Here is a 23330-nt window from a genome sequence, read left to right on the forward strand (position 1 = left end):
CAAGCACTTTATCCCTCAACTCTCTCCATTAATGTGGGGGCTCACAGACAGCTTGAATTTGCCCTTTGGGTGCTTGAACTGGGAAAAGTTTCATCAACCCTGCACTAGGCCTAGATTGTCTTGTAACGAATACTGCAGGTGTTTAATGCCTTTGTACTCCTTTACTTCCAAGATTTCTCATCTTAGAGCTTGCTAAATAACCAGGGATTTTTCTCAGAGGAGCCTTTTATGCTTGCTTTCTCTGGACATGTTAGACTATAAATAACTTGTTTCTGGTTTTACTGGGAAGTTGTTGACCATTACTTTGCTTATATCAGTTCCCTCTCTTATTGCTGTGAACTTCTGGCTAACTTTTTTTTCCTTCCAGTTTTGGTATGGAAGAAACCATTGTAGTTTCTTACTGAATTTTGTTATGGAGGGAAGTCAGGGTCTTACTGGAGTTGATATTTGAGAGTCAGGTGGTCTGCTTCCTGCTTAGGCAGCCATCTTGTCGAGATATTCTGGATGATAACTTGTTGAAAATATGCAGAAAGAATTCTTATTCTGGTCAGAATTGGATTATATGCCTTCTTCCAGCTCTGAAATTCCAAGATCCTTCAGAGAATTAGTGTCACAATTAGAACCCAAGTCTAAAGGCCAGTGATTTTTCAATTTTATTAGAGATCTTCATGTAAGTATTGGGGGACCCAGCTGGCATTTATCCCATTATTTTACCTCAGAAAGGTAACTGCCTCTCCCAGAATACTCATTCAGTACTATAGCTAATATTATACAGTATTTGAAAGTTTGCAAAGTGCTTTCAAGACAATATTTCATGTTAGAAATGCTCAGCTGAAGTAGTATGGAAGCAAGTTATTAAAACTCAGTTCTGTGGGTAGACTTTAGATCAGCCCTTTAAGTGTATTTGGTCCAGTTGAAGACTGTTTTGTGACATTTTCCTCTTGTTAAAAGCTTTTTTCTGAATGCTTGTCGTGGTGATTCAGATTACATATTGTTTCTGACAATACTAATAAAAAGACCGCAATCATCTATTTTCCCTCTGAGCAGCTTCCCTGGCACCCTCCTTGATTAAAGCCTCCAGTCACAGTGGTATGGGGTTTCTTTTCACTAGTAATTCTGGGAATCAAACTAAAGTTGCCTCTTCAAAGGGATTAATTAGATTTACCTTTGGTCTGAGAAGAGTCTCCACTTGAATTTGGTTCATGAATTCCCTATTTTTCTCTTTTTTTTTTCCTCCAGCTTTTCATTAATTTGGGGTTAGAAACTAGGACTAATCATTTCATTTGTATAGAGAATTTGCAAGTGAGGAAACTCCCTTTTCCAATGCATTTGGGCACCTTCTCTGCTACTCATGGTCTTAGAGAATTGGCTAGAGCAATAAAATTTTGTGTGACTTGTGAAGGGTCACAAACTCTGTGTCAGAGGCAGAATTTGAACACAGGTTTTCCCAGCCTCAAGGCTGGTGCATTATCCAATTGCCACACTGTTTTAAATAACTTAGATAATTTCAAATTTCTAGAATTTTTTCTTCTTCCTTGGAATTGTTTCTGAGCTGATCTGTTTGCGAAGCCTGTATCCTAACCCAGGTTCACTGTTTACAAATCCAGAGCCTTTAGTCCCTGCCCTCACAAAATTTATTGCTCATAATGCAGTACAAGACAGACTGTAATTTAGTACTAAATTGTGTGGTACAGATGCTAATGAATGTTACAGATGTGCAGAGGAGGGAGGAGAGAGAGATCATTTAGGGCTGGACTAGTCAAGGAGAGCCTCATAGATGAGAATAGGACTTGAGCTGAACCTAGAGCATATCCAGTTTACAAATGCAATAGATTGAAGTGATTGGATAAAACCAGATTAGTGTTAAGTTCCGGGAGATATAACTCAAGATGCAAATAATAATAGTTAATGCGTAACTATGATGGGCGTTATAGTAAGTACTTTACAAATATCTCATTTGAGCCTCATAACAAGTAGGTACTATTATTATTCCCATTTTACATTTGAGGTAGTGGAGGCAAACTGTGATTAAGTGATTTACATTCAAGATCATTCAGCTATTGAGTGTCTTGAAGCTGGATTTGAAATTGAGGCTTATATCAGGCCTAGAACTTCACCCCCTGAGATCCTTTGCTGCTTCCACATGTATCACCATATCGGAATGCCTGAATCTATATTTATAGCATGTCTACCAGCATTTTACTGTAAAATTTCCTATTTTAGCTTTTAGACTCCATGATTTAAGGAAGTTATTTTTTTCTCTTAATTGAAGTTGCTATTATCTTGCTCTAGAGAAGGAAGTCATCTGCTTTTCTGAATCCTTTACATGGATAGAGATGAAGTTTTGAGATCTGCAGTCCATTGTGTTTAATAAATATTTATTGAGATTTTGCTACTTACATGATTGTGGAAGATACAAAGATTAATTCTATATCGTTTCTATCTTCAAAGAGCAGCCTTTAGACAGATACAGAATTAAATACAGTTCAAGATAGAATGTGATATATGCAGTGAGAGGTACAAACAAAATGTTTAGGACTATAAAGTAAGAAGAGATCACTTCTGGCTGGCAGGGAGAGGAAGAAAGATGGGGTTTACATAAGACTTTATGGAAGATATGATGTTTGAGCTGGATTTTGAAGAATAGCAATTGGACAGGGGATATGGGGCTTTAGGAATTGGGGGAGGTAGTGACATTCTAGATAGAAAGAATGAAGAATTCAGGACATGTCTAAAGAATATTGAAAAGTTCAGTTTAGCAGTATATACATATGAGAAAGAATATTTCCAGGAGGTAAATGTTTCGGGGGAAGGGGATGGCAGGGATTGAGGCTAACTTAAATTCAGGGTCCCGGGATGGCCTTTTATTCCTATTGAAAAGATGCAGTGTTTCAGAAGTGGATCCATTTTGTTCCACCAGTAAAGAGAGCATCTCCAGGTGACATTTTATCTGTATTGTTCCCCTCTTTTATGTGTCCACTAGGCACTGATTAAGAGTGCAGTAGAGGGGGCAGCTGGGTAGCTCAGTGGATTGAGAGCCAGGCCTAGAGACGGGAGGTCCTAGGTTCAAATCCGGCCTCAGACACTTCCCAGCTGTGGGACCCTGGGCAAGTCACTTGACCCCTATTGTCTACCCTTACCACTCTTCCACCTATAAGTCAATACACACAGAAGTTAAGGGTTTAAAATAAAAAAAAAAATTATAAAAAAAAAAAAAAAAAGAGTGCAGTAGATAGATAACTAATGGGATGTATTAGAACTGTGAGCCTTGAACAGCAGCTTTCTCCTGCCAAAGTGTCCTATTTTCCTGACTACATTGCAGTAGGAGAAGGTGATAAATTATTAATTCTAAATCTCTCTCTAGATTGTTCGAATAATGATTTGAGTGCATGGTAGCTGGGGGAAAAGTACTGGGTAAAGTTCTCTGGCTGTTAATACAAACCGTCACTTTGTTACTGTAACCTTTTGGATTCTGAAATCCAACTAGCTTTGAACAAGACCATGAGATTATGTTATCCCACAATTTCAATGAGCTGTGTAAATTTTAATGTTTGGATAAGGAGGGGAAGGATGGGAGACGTGGGGGGGGGAGGGAAAGGGAGGGAATATGGAATCCACTTGAAGGGGCAGACTACTGAGATTCCTTAAAGCAAACCAGAAGCCCTGGCAGTCTGCCTTTTTCACAGAAAGCAAATCACTGTCTCTTGTTGAAGCACTCTTCAAAAAAGCTGATCCTGTTATCCTGTTAAGTTCTTTACTGTAGTTACCGTGGAAAATTCTAATTTGGGTTTGGTTTCATTTTTTGGCCTTATGAGACACTGTTCAAACATATGCCTGTTTCTTTCTTTGGGCCATAGTGAAAATGGGTGAGAGAAATAGTATAATTGGGTAACAAACCCAGTTCAGTTTTAGGACTGCCTCAAACTGATGATCCTTGATAGTTCCTCAGGAGAGAATGTAATAAGTTAGCAGTAGAGTTTGTTAAATCAAACTAATCAAGGAACTCCAAAGAGTTTTTGGCTTACTTTACTGACATTCTTACATATCTTTATCTCCTAAATAAAACCACTTCCCATTCCAGGATACTGGGTGAGGCTGGCCGAATGTTATTCTCACCTTCAGAAGTGTAGGGTTAATATCTATACCTGAATTTGAAAATGATGATAATTAGAGAACTGGGAATAAAATAGTGAACAGCTTTGGGTTTCAAGGCCCTGGATTTGAATTCTCTTTGGTCCTTTATATAGCCTTTTATGAAAAAGTAATTCCTGTTAACTTAGATCTGCTGCTGTTTTTAGTTTCAATTAATACTGGGTGTCAGAAAAAAAAGATTTTTTTAAAAAGAATTATTGTGGAACACCTGTTCACTGAGTGAAATGAAAATCAACCCCCTGGCTTGGTGAACTTCTTATCCTTCCCAAGAAGATTCTAGCAGATTTGTAGACTCTGCTAATCTCTCATTCTGGTCTGTCGATTTGGAATCATAGTCCCCACATTCTATAAAGTGTAATCAGGTCAAATGTGCCCTTGAGGCAAACAGCCTGCCTCTTTGCCTGGTCTGGGCAAGTAGGTTTCTACTAATACAGCCTGACAGGGATGAAGCTGGTTAAAGCCCATGACTTGGCCTTAGTTCAATGTTTCAGCATTTTTCTGTAAATAGAATATGTCAATAGAGAGAATAATTGCTATCTGGTTGCTTTTCTTTCCTCCCAAAGGAGATCTGCCCAGTGCTTCCTGTGTGACCATCAAATTAGCTCTCAGTTGAACTATTTGGAATACTTTTCTCAAGTAGATCTGCTGCTCATTATGATCCATGGACATTTTATTCATGTAGATATAATTATATTATAAATATAAAATGCCAAAGCTGATAGGGGGCTATGTGTGAGGTATAAGGAATATACTTGAAGGGATAGACTTCAAAGATTCATTAAAACTACAAGATATAGGGGGCAGCTAGGTGGCTTGGTGGATCAAAAGCCAGGCCTAGCAATGGGAGGTCCTGGGTTCAAATCTGGCCTCAGACACTTCTTAGCTGTGTGACCCTGGGCAAATCCCCATTGCTTAGCCCTTTACTGCTCTTCTGCCTTAGAACTAATATATAGTATTAATTCTAAGACAGAAAGTAAGGGTTTAAAAAAAAAACAGGTACAAGATATCATTCAAACATGAGAGGACAAGTAGCTCTAGAGATAGAGATGGGGAGATGGTCCTTAGGGGCCTTTGAGTCTAATTCATTTTTTTATGGAGGAGAAACTAAGGCCCACAAAGGTTACATGACTTGCCCAAGGTAAATCAAATTGCAGCATTAGCATTTTTGGGGATACTATTTTATTTCCAAATTGAACTAACCTTTGGTTATCTCTTTTTTATTTTAAATTAATAAATGATCTCTTATATTTTCAGATAATGAGATCAGTGTTTACTATTAATTAAGCTGCAAAGTAGGTTTCTCTTGATTTGGTTTAGTCATTCTTGACATGAAGTAACAAGTCCAACCTTGAATGTCAGCTTCAGCTCAAAATTTTAAAAAAAAATCTGTCTTTACTGGAAATGGCTCTCCTGTGTGTTTTCATAAGGTTCAGCATTTGTGTGTTTATCTGAGGGTGACCTGAGTCAGCTGGAGGCTTATGGGAGTGGGTAGGAGGTAATGAGTGAGTCTTAATCAGAAGAGATGAAGCAACCTCACAAAAGGGAAGTCTGAATAATCTGCATCCTGCTGGGTCTGTCTGTGGCACTTGGCCCTTGGCAATATAGCCCCATGTACTGAAGCTCAGTGCCAAGAGTTCCCTTAGCCACTTCTGTGTCCCATTTCATTTGGCTCTTAAGTGCTTGGGTTTTTAGAACTGCTCCCAGCCTTGCTCCCCAGAGTGCTGATGGAAGCTACATCTTGGCATTCTTTTCTTCGTGGAGTTCAATAATGCGGTGCATTTCAGTGTCATTCCCTCCTTTTAACAGTTAAAGGTGAGGGCCCTGGACCTCTGGAGTTTTGATGAGTAAGACTACTAGCAGAATTGTAGCTCTTCTGAGGCTGTCATAAAATCTCCTCTCTCTCTTTTATTTAAGATTCATTTTTTTCTTTAACACACTGAACCTCCTTCCCCAAGCTGTCTTGATGGAGCTCTTTCACCCCCACTCTGGGTATTTCATGTGGGGCTACAACGCTGGCAGCATGGAAACTCACTTTTTCTGGTATAGAGAGAAAGCAAGAGTGGATGATCTAGCCCTTTGGAGTACCTGTATCCAGGGTTTTCCTTGGTTTTGTGTGTGTGTGTGTGTGTGTGTGTGTGTGTGTGTGTGTGTGTGTGTGAGAGAGAGAGAGAGAGAGAGAGAGAGAGAGAGAGAGAGATATTACGCTAAGAATTCATGCTACTTCTGAAGCACCAGACACCATCCTTATTCCTACTATATAGGTTCTGGAGGACAGGAATGCCAGTTTCCTTGTGGTTGCAGTGAAAGTCCATCTTTCCTGCTTAGTTTTCTTTTCTCTATAATGTTGCAAGACCAGCTAGGTTGTAATTTTTACTATCTATTTCTGAAGACAGAATGTGAAAATTACAAGCAGCCTTAAAAGAGCAGTTGTGAAAAAAGATACCAGTTACTTATATGTGATGACAGCTCTCTGTTGTCTATATAGATAGAGAGATCTCTTGCCACCGTAGTTTATGCATCCAAAGCATAGTCAATTGATAAATATTTATTAGGTTCCTACTCTATATCAGGAATTATGACAAGCTTAGGGATACAAAAAAAGAGACATAAGATGGATGGTCCTTGCCCTCAAGGAGCTCATGATCTAATGGGGGAAATAATTAATAGAGGGAAAGTACTAGAATTAAGAGGGGGTTGGGAAAAGCTTCTTATAAAAGTAGAGATTTTAGTTGGGTCTTGAAGGAAACCAGGAGGCAAAGTTGGGGGTGAGGTGACATGGTTTGGAGCATTCTAGGCATGGGGGACATCCAGAAAAAATATCCAGAGCCTTGTCGTGTTCATAGAGCAACAATAAGGAGGTCAGGTTGTCATTGGATTAAAAAGTAGTGAGATTCAAGAAGATTGAAAAAGTAGAGGAAGATGAAGGTAGGTTGTAAAGGGTTTTGAAAGCAAAACTGAAAAAAAATTTTTTTTGATCCTAGAAACGATAGGAAATCACTAGAGTTAATGAGTGGGAGAGTGATGTGGTTGGATCTGCACTTAAGGAAAATCACCTTGGCAGCTGAATGAGCATTGGATTGGAATGGGAGAGACTTGTAATAGCCAGACCCATCAACAGGCTTTTGCAATAATCTAAGTGTGAGGTGATGAGGGCCTGCACCAAAATGGTACAGGGTTGAGTATCAGAGAAAAGAAGGGAGTGTATTCAAGAGATCTTGCAAAAATGAAATCAGTAGGCCTTGGCAACAGATGGAGGTAGAGGGAAAGATGATGGTGAGGAATCAAGGATGGCACCTAGGTTGTAAGCCTGAGAGATGGGGAGGATAATGGTACCCTCGACAGTAATAGGGAAATTTGAAAGGAGATAAGGTTTGAGGGAAAGATCAGTTTGGTTTTGAACTTAGTGAGTTTAAGATTTTTACTGGACATCCAGTTGGAGATGTCTGAAAGGCAATTGGAGATGTGAGACTGGAGGTCACCAGAGAGATTTGAGAATTATCAGCATTTTTGTTGTTATTTAGTCATTTCAATCATATTCTTCATGACCCCATCTAGTGTTTTCTTGGCAAAGACATTGGAGTGATTTGGCCATTTCTTTCTCCACATCATTTAATAGATGAGAAGCTGAAGCAAACAGGGTTAAAGTGACTCGCCTATGGTCCTTTGTCAGCAAAGAACTGATGAGATCACCAAGTAGTATAGAGGAAGAAGAGGGTCCAGGACAAAACCCTATAAACACCTGCAATTAGAAGGCATGATCTGGATGGGGATCCAGCAAAGGAGATAAAGAAAGAGTAGTCTGATACTCTTCCCAACATCATCTTAATGACTTCTAAGGAGGGGAAATCCACCATCTCTTGATCCATTCCATTTTTGGAGAGCTCTAATTTTAATAAGTTTTATGGGAATGTAGTTTTGTATCAAGGTCATGGATTTATAAAGGTCCAAAATCAGTTCCTGTATATTAGAGAGAATTCATGAGCCAGGTCTCAGACCTGACTCCATTCATTTTAGAGATTTCGGCATTATCTTTGTCTTGAGGAATGTGATCCTTTCACAGACTGGCTAACAGGTAAGTTCTACAGTGATACTTTTCTGCACCAGTTGAAAACTTCTGTCAGTTTGGGAAAGGGCTGAGGGTCTGATGGACTACTTCCTAATTAGCTGATTGCCAATTAGAGATATGATGGGATGTTCAAGATGTTAGGAGGAAATTAGAGACAACCTGAGTGTTATCCTACATTAAATATATAATTTTCTAATTTCCTCCTAATAAAGGGAGGAACTAAAAAATGAGCACCCAAAAATACATTATAGGTACCTGGGCCAGGAGTTTCCACAATTAGGATATCTTGACCGGTCAAAAGATAAATTATTTTAAAATTAAGAAATACTGTCGGGGGCAGCTGGGTGACTGAGTGGATTGAGAACCAGGCCCGGAGATGGGAGGTCCTGGGTTCAAATGTGGCCTCAGACACTTCCTAGCTGTGTGACCTTGGGCAAGTCACTTGACCCCCATTGCCTAGCCCTTAACCACTCTTCTGCCTTAGCACCGATACACAGTATTGATTCTAAGACAGAAGGTAAGGGTTATTTAAAAAAGAAAGAAAGAAAAGAAATACTATCTCTTGAGAATTTTCAGTCACTACACTTTTTTTCCTAACATCAGGCCTAAACTTACCCCTTTTCAACTTCCATCTATTGTTCTTGGTTCTGCCTTCCACAAAACAATTCTAGTTCCTCTTCCATATGACTAGCCTTCAAATACTTAAAGACTGCTATTATGTCTCTCTGAATCCCTGTGGTAAAGTTTTGGATAGACATGGACAGCAGCATTCCTGTGGACTACTAAGTCCAGCTGATCACAGATCCATTTGAGTGGAGGTAGTTTATGGAAAATACTAGACTTGGAGCCAGTTTGGTTCCAGTGAGGAAGATACAAAGTCATAGCACATAGCACATCATAGCACACGATCTCTGTCATCTCAAGCCCTAGATTTATTATCTATGTGGTCTTAACCTCTCTGAGCCTCTTTTCCTCATCTAATAAATGAGATTACTCTGTCCATTGCCTATGTCATAAGAAAATTTTGAAGGCCAAGTGAAGTGATACTTCCAAAATACTTTGTAATTTTAAAGTAGCATATAAATGTCTGTTTTTGTTGTTTGTTTGTTTTTTAACCCTTGCAGAAGAGCAGTATAAGCTAGGTAACTGGGATTAAGGACTTGACCAGGGTCATACAACTAGGAATTATCTGAGGCTACATTTGAACCCAGGACCAATTATTATTCAGACTTTGAGCAGAATATTCTCCCTAGCACTAGCAAATACATTTGAATGTAGGCCTCTATTCTCTGCCTCATTTAATATTAATTCTCAGAAGGTTGATATTCTCTGTTGCATTTATGGTAGAATCTTGTTTGATCTTAATATGTGTGGAAGAGGGCCTTTGACTTCATTTTGCTCTATGGCATTGTGTAATTAGAATTTGCTCCGTAGGACTCTCTTTCCCAGCATCCCATTTATGTATCTACATTGTGTACTAACATAGGGAAGATATAAGTTTTGTTTAGCTCCTCCCTCTCTCCCTCTTTTCCCAGGAACACAGTTTGTGGAGGTTGGGGGAGAGCCAGGCAGGAGAAGTTTATTCACATGGTCTTACTTAAGTTTTGTACTTTGTTCTTTTATTTCTTGTACTTCAAGTGATTACTAATAAATATCATAAAATATAATACTTAGAGTTATTAGATATTAATTTAAATCTAATTGCATCAAATGCTTTTTTTTGGTCATATAAATATATTCTGTACAAATTCAAAGTAAAATATAGAAGATAGATTCTGTATAGATGAAGTTCCCTAGGTTTTCCTGTTTATGAATAACATTATGCTTTTTACATTGAGTCCTAGAACACTGACTGTCTTCTCATTGAGATCCAGTTACTCAAAAGATTGTCTAACAGCCCACATAGAAAGAATCAAATAGATAAAGAATGCTCATTTTCTCTAGGCTTGCATTTGAATGGACAGACCATCGACCTAATCCATCAACATACTATCTTGGACAGGCATTGGAGATTAATCATGAGTTGGCCCCAAAATTTAACAGGTGGAGGAGATATGGTAGCATCACATTTTGGAAATGGGACAATGTCTTGTCTGAGCTTCTCTTTTTGCAAAAATCTGTCTTTTAAAATCCTTATTCTCCTGGTTATGCTATCTGATTTGTGAAATCATAGAACATAATCATCTTTAAGGGATTAGAATTCCTGGGGAACCAAAAGAGAATGGAAGCACCCATGTTAATAAATATAAGTAGGCATATTAAAAGATATTATCAAGGTTAACAATTGAGATAGAACTTTAATGGAGGAATGATGGAAAGGCCTAGACCAGAATTGCAAAGGATGCAAAGGAATGGGGAAATAGTGTTCTGCATTGGTGTAGATAGCACCCACATTGGTGATTTCATGAATTATCATCATCATTTCATTATTCCTTGTAATACTCTCATTACCTTACATGTTGATCCTTGGCAGTCTGTATGTAATTTAAAACAGTGAGTATCCTATATTACAGTGGGTGCCCAATAAATATTAAGTTGAAAACAGGAGTTCTCACCAAACATAACTTAATGTTATTCTAAGACCATTAACAGAACAACTCAAAAAACCTCTAAAGCTATATAACACCTGGTATCTATTTTCTGCACTTTTGTAATCTTTGGATTATATTTATCTATACATTTATTCCCAGGACTGGCCTATATACTCTTTGATTACAAGGATTGGGATTAATCTTTTTATCCACTGAACTCTAGCATAAAGCCTCACAGAGAATAGAGGCTTAAAAATATTGAACTGAAAAAACTTTAACATAGCACACCAATGTTTTGATCCAGGATTTGGGCAGTGAGTTTCCAAAGCCTTCTCTTCCATTGGCATTGCTGATGAATATGAATAGCCCTCTCATTGACTACATTTTGAGGAAGCAAATTGGTTGGCCTCTTCCCAGTGAAACCCAGAAGTCCTGTGTGTAGAGCAGTTGCCACAGCTGTGGTGGCTGCTGACACTCTTCTAGTGCTTTTCTTTTCCAGTAAGATTGTTTCTTTCAAAAACATCCTGCTGTACAGGCTAAGTCTTTTCTCCTGCCTCTATAGCTTTGCTTTCTAAAGTATAGAAAGGGCATTCCATTGAAGGAGTGTAGGCATATTCATTCTCTGTTTTTGGAGGAGTGCCTCTCTGCTGACAGCATTCTCTAGTGCCTTTCACTCATAAGGGGGTGGGAGAGACAACTAAACAAGGAGAATCTAAGCTCATCACATGCAGCAGTGCAATCTCCTATTCATATTTTTTTAGTTTAATCATTTGCTTCAAATTAGCCTTTAAATGTTTTACAGACCTGCTGGCTTGGTTGTTTCTGAGCAGGTGACTTTATGGTAGAGGAGCTCTTTCCAGCAGTATACTAGTGTTTAATTTAACACTCCCTTTTATAACTTGGGTATAAAAACTAGTTTTGGGTTACAACTTAACAGATGGGGTCTTTTGGAGCTTGATAATGATAATAGTTAATGTGAAAATTTTATTTAATGACATAACTGAGCAGTAGAATGTTAGATACATGGGGCTTCTTTTGGGATATCTGCTGGACTCAAGGGAGTGCAACTCAAAGGAGTGAATATAAATGTTTTTAAACAATTTTTTTTCCTTACGACTTAGAGGATAGAGGTTTGAGAGGTTCTAAATGATTTCTCAAATATTTTCCCTTCTAATGTTCTATGTTTTAAGTCATTATTGTTTATTTTCTCCATCACCACTAGCATTTTTGGAAAAAACATTTTCCACAACTCCTTTGCCCAGAAAGTGAAATGAAATGACTCCCTGGTGATACAGTGACCTTTTCTGTAAAGTAGAGGGTATAGCTTGTCCTGGAGAGCCTTGAAAGACATGAGTGAACAGAAGAATCCCAGAAGACTCATTACCACCATGTGAATGGGAAAGTGAATAGGAACAAAGAAGAAAAGAAACCTGATAAGAGATTTAGAGAGAGTGTCAGAAAAGTTTTTACCTTTACTTTGCAAATTATTGTGACGTTTTATGCATTCAAAAATTCATTTATTTCAGTGCTAATGGTTGCCAAACCAGTTCAATGCATTGTCTTGATGTTTTAATATTAAATACATAATCATTTTTTTAAAAGAAAGAAAAATAAGTCATGTTTGAGCCAACTGGGAAAGAAGTTGAAGTTTGGAAAAAGGTTCGATTTAGAAATTTAATCAATTAAAAGCATTTATTAACTTCATACTATGTGCCAAGCACTGTGTAAAGATGGTGCTACTTTAGTTAAGAATATCTCAGTTAATAGGATACTAGATTAGAAGCCAAAATACTAGTTCTAGTCCTTACCACTTCTAATTAATTTCCCACTTCTACTCTGTATAACTGTGATCAAATGTGCTAAATGGCATAAATAATACTCTCTTTTAAACCCTCTGAATTCTTGCTTCTAATCTCATCATTCAACTGAAAGTGCTCTCTTCCTACTTAGCAATGATCTCTTAATTGCCAAATCTAATAGTCTCTTCTTAGCTCTCATCCTTGGGACCTTTCTGTAGCATTTGATACTATTGATCATCTCCTGAATATTCCCAGTTATCTAAATTTTTGTAACATTCTTCTTTCTTGCTTTTCTTTCTACTTGTCTGACAGTTCCTTCTTCCTCTCTTGCAGGATCTTTATCTATGTCATGCCCAGTAATTATTGGGTGTGCCCTGAGACTCTATTGTAAGGCTCTCTTTTCTTTTCCCTCTATTCTTTCTTCCTTTCTCTTATCAGCTCCCATGAGTTGAATTATCATCTCTATGCAAATAATTCCCATGTTTTTGTATGTAGCCCTAGACTCTACTGACTGAGCACTAGCTTCATATTACTGCCCATTGAACATTTTAAACTGAATATTCCTTGAACATCTCATTCACCATGTCAAAAATAGAATTTGTCTTTTCTGTCAAACTCTGCCACATAAACTCCTCTATTACTTTTAAAGGCACTACCATCTTTTCTGTAGCTAGATGGCAAAGTGGATAGAGTGCTGGGTATGAAGTCAGGTTTATCTTCCTGAGTTCAAATCCAGCCTTAGCACTTATTGGTTGCATGACTTGGGCAAGTCATTTACCCTTTTCATTTTCCTAATTGGTAAAATAAACTGGAGAAAGAATTAATCTTTACCAAGAAAACCCCAAAAGGGGTCACAAATTGTTGAGCAGGACTGAAATGACTAATATCATCAAAAGCCACCATCTTTCTAGCTCCCCAGGCTTGCTACCTCAGTATCATTCTTGTCTTTTCATTCTAATTCACCAAATTTTTACAGTCAGTTGTCAAATCTTCTTTCTTTCTTTTTTTTTTTTGCTTCTTTCCTCTTTACTCACACAGCCACCCCCCTCCTTCAGGTCCTCTTCCCTCTTACCTGAACTATTGCAGTAAGTAGTCTCCTAAATTGGCATTCCTTCATGAAGTCTCTCCTCTCCAGTCCTTTTGCCACTTCCAAAACAGAGTTCTTAATTTTTTTTGTCATGAACCCATTTGATATTTGATAGTCTCATTAAATCTATGAGCTCCTTTTCAAAACAATGTTTTATTTAATCATTCATAATGAAAGGAAATGCCAAAAATCATTAGAAGTTAGTCAAAATTAAGATGTAATCTTTCTGCCAACCAAGTTCATTTATTCTCTGTGAATTTTTGTTTTAACCTTTAGCATTTAAAATTCTTCACAAATTGGTCCTTTCTTTCCAGTCTTCTTACACGTTATTCCCCTCCATACCCTTGGCTGGGATGTACTCTCTCCTTACTTCTGCTGTTCAGAGGCCCTGGCTTCCTTCAAGACTCGGCTGGAGTGCCACTTTTGAGAAGAGACCTTTCTCAGTCCTCCCAACATCTAGTACCTTCCTTCCCCTCTAAGGCTTCTTTAAATCTACTCTAAACGTATCTGGTATATGCCTGTTTAGGCATCAGTGTCTCATTAGAATGGACGCTCCTTGTGGGCAGATGCTATTCCCATTTTTCTTGCTAACTGTAGCACTTGGCACAGTGCCTGGCAAATGGCAAGTGCTTAATAAAGGCTTACTGGTTAAGTGCCTTCTGTATGCCAAACATTATACTAGGGATTGGGAATACAGAGATAAAAATGAAAGAGAACCTGCCTTTAAGAAGCTTATATTTTGTTGAGGAAAATGTGTTACATAGAAATGTGTACAAAATCATATCAGCCCTGCATACCTCACAGAATTTTTCTGAAGAGCAGACAAAACAAATGTGTGGTAGCTGAGTGTAGTAGTTGGAAGAACAGACTTAGAGTTAGGAGGAATCTAGGTTTTCATTCTGGCACTCCAAGGAAGTCACCTGTAAAATTGAGGTTAATATTTGTAGTACCTACTTCACAGGATTCTTGTGAATCACACATGCAATAACATGTGTTAAGTATGTAATAAAATTTAAATTGCTTTATAAATGTCAACTATTATTATAACTACCTAATAAACCATGTATCCTAGAAGTCTCAGGGCAGTTTTCATTTTAAAAATTTTCAGTTGCACTAAGACTTTTGGGACAATGTTACTTAGTGTTTAAATGAGTGGATATTCATTGAATATTGCATTTAAGTATTACCTTTTCCCTTTACTCTTTTATCACACTCATTAATGAGCATTTCTGGGTTTTCCTTTTCCTAAATAAGCAGGAGGCTTTTTCTCCTCTACCCTTCCTTTTTTCCAATCCAAAGAAATGAATTAATACATTTAAATTTACCTTCTTAATCTGATGCAAAAGGCTGAAAGCCAAGAATTTCAAGATAAATTTTTCTGTTTTATTTTTAAATCATTTCACTATTGCTTGAATTAAGGCCAATTATTGGTATTGAGTTTGGAATTTCTTCTAGACTCTTTTGGGGGGGAAAAAAGCAGAATTGGATTTCAAAATCCTTTGAGATCCTTTTTTTTTTCCCCCTGGGAGACCATTGATCTTCAGTAGCAACTTCTCCACAGGGATAGCTGTGGTCCAGCAGTGAACAAAGTAAACTCAAATGTAAATGAAAGCAGAAGAATCAGGGTGATAGATAACTTTTTTCTATAACTTCCATTACATATATTCATATACTTCACACATATAAATATGAAGTATACAAAGAAGACTAGCACCTGGCTATTTTCAGGACTGCTCATCTACTTCTGGTGTCTTTTGGTGTCTCATCCACCTTTGGTGTCTACCTGGTACTCGCCCAACTCTTACCTATAGCTCCAAGAAGCTGTAGCGTGCGCAGCAGCTGCACCTCAGTAAAACTATCTCAGCAAATGGACTAAACCAGATTAAGGGTAACTAACAGGCCTTAAACCTGTCAGTTAATTAGGGGAATGCCTACCCCAAGCATGTGAAGACTTTCCCCTGGCAGAATGGGCAATGAATAGTTTGTACCAATGGCCATAAAGGAGGCAGAAGGCAAGTGCTGTGGAGCACTTAGAGCTTGGTCAGACAGAAAAGAGGCCAAGATCATCTACTGCCCTTGGGCCATCATCAGTTGTTCTGATTTTTGTCTTATCCCTAGACTAAAATGGCTCTGGAAGAGAAAATGAGGCTGACTACTTTGCACGTCTCTGCCTCACTTAAATCCAATTCACACATGAGTCAAGATGTCTCCCCATGAGGTCTTTGGTTTTATTTATTAAAAAAATTTTTAAACCCCTACCTTCCGTCTTAGAATCAATTCTGTGTATCGGTTACAAGTCAGAACAGTAAGAGCTAAGCAATGGAGGTTAAGTGACTTGCCCAAGATCACATATCTATGTTATCTTTGGTCCTCTTCAAACAAATAAAGAATAATTGTGTGTGTGTGTGTGTGTGTGTGTGTGCACGTGCATGCGTGTATGTGTGTGTGTATGTGTGCACATACATATTTTTATTTTTTAGCTTTTCTTCTTTTGTGTTACTGTTGTTTTGAAATTTACTCAAATTATCAAAACTTTGCAATTAACTCTCCTAGTGAAAGTACTCACTGTTTTCAGTGGTAGGGAAGGTTCTGCCTAATTGACAACTCTTAACTGAACTCTTCATGATAGCATTGTATTTCCTGATCATGTTCAGTCATGTGTCGGGGAATATCTTATATTCAGTTATGTATCTCTTCTATTGACTCCAAATTCACTGGAATTACATGAACTTATTAAATAGAACTGTAACAGTTGTTCACACTTATGTAGCAAGTTTATGGTTATAATGTGCTTTTGTTTACATTATCTGATTTGATCCTCCCAATAGTCAATCAGATAGTAAACATTTATTAAGCACTTACTGTTTGTCAAGAACTCTGATAAGCCCTGGGAATACAAAGGAAAGCAAAAGATTGTCTCTGTTCTCAGGATGCTCTTTGTCTGATGGGGGAGACAATATTCAAGCAACTGTATGCAAACAAGCCTTAAAGATAAACTAGAAATGATCAATCGAGAGAAGACATGAGAATTAAGGGGGATTGGGTAGACCTTCCTGTAAAAGAAGAACCCTATGAAGTAGGTAGTTAAATTGTCTTCATTTTACTGATTTCACAAACACACAGAGGCACACAAATAAGCACAAATATCTAGTATCAAGTTCTCCCCAGAGCTTCATTTCTGCATCATCAGCTGCCTATTTAACATTCCAAATCAGATATCCCAAAGACATCTCAAACTCAACATGTCCAAAACTTAATTCATTCTCTTTCTCCCCAAATCTCCTTTCTTCCAAACTTTCCTATATCTTCCAAAGTCCCCAACATTCTTTCAGTCTCCCAGGTTTATAATCAGCATTATCCAAGAATCTTCATTCTCTCTCAAACCACATATGGCTTATTGCCAAATCTTGCCCCTTTTTGGCCATGTTTTTTATAGCTGATTCCTTTTCCACATTCACACGGCTATTACCTTAATTCATATCTTCCTCACCTCTCACCTAGATCATTGAAATAGCCTCCTAATTGAATTCCTTGCCTCAAGTCTCTTCCCTTACAATCCATTTTACATAACACTGCCAATCTAATTTTCCTCAAGTATAGATGCGACCATTTAACTCAACTCCAGTGGCTTACTATTTATTCTACAATAAACTATAAACTCCCCTAATAAGCTTTTAAAGCTCTTACCCTGGCTTTCCTCTTACAGAACTCTGTGATCAAGACAAATCAACCTTTTCTCTGCTCCTTATATCCTCTTAAGAACCTATTCCTGAGGTTGGAATAGATTCCATCCTTCTCCCTTCTAAGACTCTCTTCCTTTAAGATAAAACTCAATCACTATCCTATGCATGAAGCCTTTCTTGATTTCCACTGGGAGTGCCTTACCTCCATAACTCCCTTGTATCAGACTTCTTGTTATCAGTTTAGATTTATTCACTTTATTATTATGCTGAATACATTTTGTTATATACTTGTTTTCACCTCATGAGTAGGTACTGTTTCATTCTTTGTATATCCAGCACTGTGCCTTATACTCAGTAGGTGCTTAATAAATATATATTGGTTGGTTGATTAAGAAACCAAGGCTCAGTGAAGTGAGTGACTTGCTCAGTCACATCAGAAAGAAACCACAAAGCAGTTCGGATTTGTATGCAGAGGATTAAAAAATAACTGTAACAAGCAGAAAAATTGGCCCTGGACAAAAAAATCATTTCATTCCTTCTAACTTTTAAACAAACAAGTTAATGAAAACACTCAACAAATGATGTACTTAACCCATGAGGTTTTTAACAAAGCAAGGCACTCAGAGAGCAAAAGCAATGAATAGGAATTATTTTCTTTTCAAAGACCTTCTTTATGTGATAACTGCCACCTTTTATTTCCAACCTGTGCCTGCTGGGGGCAAATGTGTTGGCCTTTTTGGAAAAGAGGAGGGCATTGGTAAACCCTGACTTTTTCCATTCTGCACAGTACATGATTCTTCTTCTTACTGGACTTTTCCTGTCTTACTTTCTGGAAATCCCACTGGCAAAGAACAATAGTATGGAGAGAATGGAGGTAGGAAGGTGGTACCATCTTTGTATTTGTGACTATATGAATGACCAGTTTATTGAAAGTGAAAAGAAGGGGGTAACTTTGAACATATTTTTTGGGGGACTTGTACCTGTGAGTTTTTGCTTATGGGATTGATATTATGCTACCTGTTTAATTTTTTTTTTAAACCCTTACTTTAAAGTCGATACTGTGTATTGGTTCTAAGGCAGAAGAGTGGTAAGGGCTAGACAATGGGGATTAAGTAATTTGCCCAGGGCCATACAGCTAGGAAGTGTCTGAGGCTGGATTTGAACCTAGAACCGCATCCCTAGGCCTAATTCTCAATCTACTGAGCCACCCAGCTGCCCCCTACCTGTTTAATTTTAATGTGAAAAATGACTCAGTTTAGAACTTAACCAGCAAACCACTGACATTTTATGATTGCTACTAAAAAAAAAAAGGTAGCTTTAATTAGGTACCTACTAGCATAAAGGTGGGGGGGGCCACATTAATTTAGGTTTTACTTCTTTGGTACCAAATCAAGAGAACACAACACTTCAGAAGTCTAAATGGACATGAGAAAAGTTTGAGGATATTGGACATTTTTGAGAATTACTTGGAGATAGAACTATGACCAAATCATGAGACTTTAAGGGAAAGGCTAGCTTCAATGTGTATGAAAATTAGGTGGGAGTGTTACTTGTAAAGACCCCTAAAATCACTGAACTATTTTCTAGCAGAGATTTGTTTATACAGAAAGGCTCTTTCAACTGTTCGTTTCTTTCATAGGAGAGACTGATAGAAATAATCACTGTCCTTCCATTACTACTCCAATTCTTTCACCACTGGGCAATATGAAGTTCCCTGAACCTTTGCCAGTATTGCTCAAAGATGACAACCACACCCTCCCTTCCTCCTGTTTCATTTGCCAACCAGCTCTGTTTCCAAGATTGCTTGAAAAATCACACTTGTTATCCAAGATGTAAGAGTGCCAAAGACAACAGCACTGTCACTAAATATTTTCCAAGTTAAGTGAGGCTTTCTAAAAGGATTTGATGCATTCCCTTCTCAATCAGTCTAGTGTTCTATAGGCTTTTGGATGGCTCTGACACCCTAGTATGTAGAAATAAGAAACCTGATCTAAATTCTGCTTCATATTTATTAGGATCTACCTTAGATTTCTTCAGAGAGATACTTAAAGCAGATGCCAAGACCTTGTGGCTTCATGGCTTTAGTGTCATGAACCTCCATTTAAAAAAAATATGAGGCCCTAAATAAAAGGACTGAATCTGCCTTCTCTTTGTTTTCTAACCTTTTCATCCTTTCTCCAGCAACAAAAAAGTACCTGATTTTCCAAAAATGTTGCTCAGCTTGAGGTTCTGCCAGATTGAAACCCTGCTTTGTAGATAATTGTCCTTTTGCTTTTGAGATTTAATGCCGTTTTGGTTTAGACCCTGGGAGTCTGCCAGACTGATGAGGAGCTGGCCTAAAAGAGTTTTAACCGAGGCTATATTTTTCTGCATTTTATATGCATCCATCCCACCTACCCACCAAGTGGCTGCTAGAGCCTGGTATTGATGGTAGCCCTACACACATGCTTCTTTCTCTCATCTGTTCTTGTTTCAGTTCTAGAATAGTTAAAACTCCTCTCACATGTGTGGTACTGGGTGGTCATAAAGCACATTTGATCCTTCAAACAGCTCTATGGTGTGTGTATGTGGGCAGGTATTATTGCCCTTCTTTTGCAGATAGAGCAATGAAATTATTTTCCGAAGGTAACAGTAATATATGGCAGAACTGGACCTCAAGTTTTTTGACTCCAAAACCAGTGTTCTTTTCACTATATACCAGAAAAAAAGGTTAAGTGGAAGTAGGATAATTGTCATAAAATATTTGGAGATCTATCATGTGGAAGAGGGAGAATATTTGGTTAGTGTTCCAGAGAGCAAAATTTGAATCACTGAGTTAGAGTTTGAAAAATGCATATTTTGGCTGAATATAAAGAACTTTATAACAATTAGAGCTGTCCAGCAAAGGAATTTGTTACATCATTTAGTAGTGAGCTCACTTTCACTGAAAATATTCAAGTAGAGGCTGCATGACCACTTGTCAGGATAGAGGGAATTCCTTCATAAAGGACGGTTGATCTAGATCAGTGATGGCAAACCTATGGCATGTGTGCCAAAGATGGCACAGAGTGCTCTCTGTGGGCACTCGGCCTCCCTCCCTCCCCATCCCTCACCCCCCAGAGTTTGTACTAGAAAGGCAGAGGGGATTTGGGCGGAGCTGCTCCCCTCCTCCTCTCTACTGTGCCTAATAACACTTTTTCACATATGTACCAGAAAAAAAGGTTAAGTGGAAGTAGGATAATTGTCATAAAATATTTGGAGATCTATCATGTGGAAGATCATCTATCATGTGTCCCGTCTGCCCAGCAGCCCAATGGGAGCACACAGAGAGTAAGGTGGGCAGCACTCATAGGTGGCAGAACTGGAGGGGAGCAGAGCACTCGGGCCACTCCCCTCCCTCTCTATATACTCACCGAGGACATTCCTTACTTCACCTGCCCCTCTGCTGAGCAGTCCAATGGGAGCACATTCTCCCTTTTCTGTGTGGTGTAAGGGGGCAGGGCATACCCAACATGTGGGGATGAGGCCCAGCACTTCAGTTCTAAAAGGTTCACCATCACTGATCTAGATCACTAAGGACCCTTTTAATTTCTAGTATTCTGTGAAATAGATTTATTTTAGAATAAACATCTACCCATCTTGGTTTCTTTAAGTGGCATTTTGTTGGTAGTGATTTTCTCATTTTGTTTTATTTCTGTAATTGTGAACCATATCACCGAACTCTCTTTTTTTCCTTCTTTCCTATAAGTTACACCATGACAGTTATGGTAGCACCTTTCAGCAGAGGTGCCTATAGTATATAGTTCCATAGATCTGGGGTGCCAGACTGTTTCAGGATCACGTGGCCTATATGAAGTCTCTGGACAACCTCCATTCAGCATCATAATCAGACAACTTTTTGTGTTTAGGACATTTAAGATAAATGGAAAAGAAAATACAGCATAAAGGTGCATTGCATTCCTGGCTACCAGGTACAGCATAATGCCATCTACACTGTTGTACTTTGGGTAATAAAACACTTGGAGGAGTAGCTTACCAGTTGGAAGTAATTCATTAAGATAGGGGTCCAGACTTATGGTTCTGAGAGCTGAGATGACATTGTAATGAACACTCAGAACTCACCTAAGCCACCTCCAGACAAGCCACACACACACACACACACACACACACACACACACAAACACAAACACAAACACAAACACAAACACAAACACACAAACCAAATGCCTCAAAATGAATCCTAGAGCAGCAGAACCAACAAGTATAATGGTTAAATTGATGTTTTGACTAAAAAAGAGTTATATTAAGATAGTCGCCGATTATTATCCCTTAAGTCAGGAAAACTGTTAGCAGCTTTTAACATTTTTGTTTAGTTGGAATATTAGTAAAAAGAGGAAAATGTGGAAGGGAAAGAGGTGAGGAGACTGCCTAGCCTACCCTAAATGCTAATCCGGCAAAATGAAGCTCCCTCCCCAACAGAGTTCCAATCTCCTCATGGGAATCGTAGTCACTTACCAGCAAGCCGAGCGGGATCCAGACAAAAGTCCCAATGCAGAAAAACCCTCGTGAGCTAAGCTCACCAAGGCAGCAAAGAGAACCCAGCAAGAAAGTCCCAAACTCCAAGAAGCTCCAAATCCAAAAGTTGAAGTCCTGAAGCCGAAAACTCCAGTTGAAAGGCCCAAAACTCCAAGTCAAAGTCAAAGTCCAAAAGCCCCAAGGAGTTGTCCTCCAAAGAAGAAGGCCAAAGGAGAAAATCCAAAGAGCAGAGACTCCAAAGAAGAACTCCAAAGGAGAAGCCTTAAGGAGAATTCCCTTGGACAGGAAGTTCAGGACTTTTTATAGTTCTTTTCCCACATCACTTCCTGTCCCATCCCCACTTTACGGGAACCAATTGAAGTCTTTCAATTTGCCTAGCATTAGGGGGAAGGGGGGGTGTGGCCTCTGGAGTTGTCACCCACTCTAGCAAGTGACTTGTGAATTCTCATACTTAGTAACTGGTAAGGTACTAAGTAGGAGTACTTACGTTTTTTATTCATTAACTTAAAAGTCACTGATTGATAGACAAAGAGAGTTTGATTCACTCTTCACAGAAGACAGGGCAAAGCAATGCCCCAGCCCAGTTCAGCATGGAAGAACAGCAAGGAGGGCGCACCTCCCTGGAGTAGGAGGGGAGAATTCAGTCTAGAGCACCAGGGTGAAACTCAATCCAGAGCAAGCAGCAGGGAAAGGAACAAACAGTACAACAAGGTCCAACCACAGCAAGAGGGGGTGGGACTCAACTCAACCCAGCACAAGTGACAGCTGAACTGAACAATCTGCAGACCTTCTCACAGCAGGTCAGGCAGGCCATCCTGAAGAAGTACTTACCCCACTATCCAAGAAGCAGCCAAACTAACTACAGGCACCCAAAAAAGACCACAGTACAAACTCAAGACAGCACTCTCTTCACCCCCAGAGAAGATCTGAGCTTCTACATATAGAAAGGGTCACAAAAACATCACTGTAGAACCCCAAAGTTATGACACAGAAATTAAGCAACCACAAGCAACCACAAGCTAGGGACTCTCCAAACAGGATGGCTCCAAGAAACCCACGGTTACTAACAATAGGGTGTTCGTTAGGACACAATGTAACTAGGATCCCAAATGATTTGTGGACACTGCATTTAGCATAAAAACCCATGCTTCCCTCCCAACAGGGTCCAGGTTAGTTCTAGCATCCTGGACCCTAACTCTTGAGTTAGCATTAAAGTTCCTATTGCTCATTACATTGTGGGCATGGACTCATACTTGCTACAGGGATCTGAACTGGGCATAACAGTCACCACCACCCCCCAAATTAGCAAAAGACAAAGAAAAAGCCTGGTCCTGGAAAACTTATTTCAGCTGCAGAGAATATCTCAAAATGAGAGCTCAGAAGAGGACAGTAATGCAAAAATGGAAATGTGTGAAGCCTCAAAGGAAAATATGAAAGGATATCTGGCCCAAAATGAACTCTTGAAAGAGTTTCAGAAAGAGGTCCACAAATCAAATA

At 38.7% G+C, this 23330-nt stretch overlaps 2 protein-coding genes across 2 annotated transcripts in view; one reads left to right on the top strand and one right to left on the bottom strand.

Annotated features, from left to right (window-relative positions):
- Positions 1 to 22059, bottom strand: part of NCDN (neurochondrin) — a 41384-nt gene extending 19325 nt beyond the window's left edge. The window contains exon 1 of the mRNA XM_044668062.1: positions 21813 to 22059. The gene's annotated coding sequence lies outside the window, so the exon portion shown is untranslated. The remainder of the gene's footprint in view (positions 1 to 21812) is intronic.
- Positions 1 to 23330, top strand: part of KIAA0319L (KIAA0319 like) — a 103701-nt gene that overhangs the window by 4878 nt on the left and 75493 nt on the right. The window lies entirely within an intron of this gene.

This window comes from Gracilinanus agilis, chromosome 3 (genome assembly GCF_016433145.1).
Source record: "Gracilinanus agilis isolate LMUSP501 chromosome 3, AgileGrace, whole genome shotgun sequence".
NCBI classification, from domain to species: Eukaryota; Metazoa; Chordata; class Mammalia; order Didelphimorphia; family Didelphidae; genus Gracilinanus; species Gracilinanus agilis.